The 1508-nt window shown below is 38.3% G+C and overlaps 1 protein-coding gene across 1 annotated transcript in view; it reads right to left on the bottom strand.

Moving 5' to 3' along the window:
* TDRD9 (tudor domain containing 9) overlaps positions 1 to 1127 on the bottom strand; it is a 115246-nt gene extending 114119 nt beyond the window's left edge. The window contains exon 1 of the mRNA XM_017505385.2: positions 1027 to 1127. The gene's annotated coding sequence lies outside the window, so the exon portion shown is untranslated. The remainder of the gene's footprint in view (positions 1 to 1026) is intronic.
* Between the last annotated feature and the right edge of the window lie 381 nt (positions 1128 to 1508).

The raw sequence follows: 1508 nt of genomic DNA, 5'->3' as shown, positions 1-1508 counted from the left end.
GCGGAGGTTGCGGTGAGCCGAGATCACGCCATTGCACTCCAGCCTGGGTAACGAGCGAAACTCCGTCTCAAAAAAAAAAAAAAAAAAAAAAAAAAACACAAAAAAAAAAAAAAAAAAAAAAAAAAAGAAGGACCTTTTATTTTATACATTTCTGCATTGTTTACAATTTCATTTTAATATCTTTATTGTAAAAAAAGTAGTTTTAATTAATAGCAAGGTAAGAGATCATTATTAGTCTTCCAAAGAACAGACTATTTAGGAACCATATTCAAAATTTTAAAAATTAATATTTTACAACCTACCATACATTCATCCCCCGAAAATCCCTAATTAACAAGTAGTAAGGATTCCTTACTATGACTAAAATACTATATTACTTTTTTTTTTTTTTTTTTTTAGAAAGGGTCTCACTCTGCTACCCAGGCTGGAGTGCAGTAGCTTGATCAAGGTTCACTGTAGCCTCAAACTCCTGGGCTCAAGAGATCCTCATGCCACAGCCTCTCAAGTAGCTGACACTGCAGGTGCACACAACTAGGCCTAACTAACTTTTTAATTTTTTTGTAGAGACAGGGTCTTGCTATGTTTCCCAGGCTGATCTCAAACTCCTAGCCTCAAGCAATCCTCCCATGTCAGCCTCCTAAAGTGCTGGATTACAGGTGTGAGCCATCGTGACTGGCCACCGTATTTCTTAAAGGCTTCTAAGAATTTTATATATATAAATTTTTTTAGAGAGAGGGTTTCCCTATGTTGCCCAGGATGAACTTGAACTCCTAGCCTCATGTGACCCTCCCACCTCAGGCTCCTGAGTAGCTAGGATTATAGATGTCCACCACTACATCCAGCTAATTTTTTAATTTTTTGTAGAGACAGAGTCTTACCATGTTGCCCAGGCTAGTGTTAAATTCCTGGCCTCAACTGATCCTCCCACCTCAGCCTCCTGAGTAGCTGGAATTACAGGCATGCACTATGAACCTAATGTTGCAGCATCATGCATTCTATCTAAAATATTTAAAGAGGCCTGTTTACCTGACCCACTGGTTGGCTGGACCCCGCCACGTATATCAAGCTCTTGTGCTTCAAGCTGTCTGTATTTGTTAATATACTCTACTTCTGAGCTCCTCTGGCTGAGCGACCTGAAAAGAATAGTAAAAGTTAGTATGCTATTTCCAAAAAGCCAAGAAACCATTGTGTACTAGAGAAGTTTTTCACATTAAGTCACAGGAAAAAATGCAAACAGTCGATAAACAAACAAATATACACTCAAACTCAGTTACCAGGCAAATGCAAATTAAAACAATAACAAACTTTTTAAGCATCAAATTGGCAAAAAGAATAAATATTTTCAGAATATTTATGAGGAGAGATACATTTATGGTAAACGGGTATGACCATTTATTCTGAAGGGTAGCTTGCAGTATTGGTTTTTTGGGGTTTTTTTCGAGGCAGAGTCTCTCTGTCACCCAGGCTAGAGTGCAGTGGTGAGATCATGGCTCACTGTAACCTCAACC

The sequence above is a fragment of the Cebus imitator genome, unplaced genomic scaffold (genome assembly GCF_001604975.1).
Source record: "Cebus imitator isolate Cc_AM_T3 unplaced genomic scaffold, Cebus_imitator-1.0 Scaffold338, whole genome shotgun sequence".
Taxonomy (NCBI): domain Eukaryota; kingdom Metazoa; phylum Chordata; class Mammalia; order Primates; family Cebidae; genus Cebus; species Cebus imitator.
The sequence above is the reverse complement of the archived record's forward strand: the minus strand, read 5'-3'. Positions and strand labels throughout refer to the sequence as shown.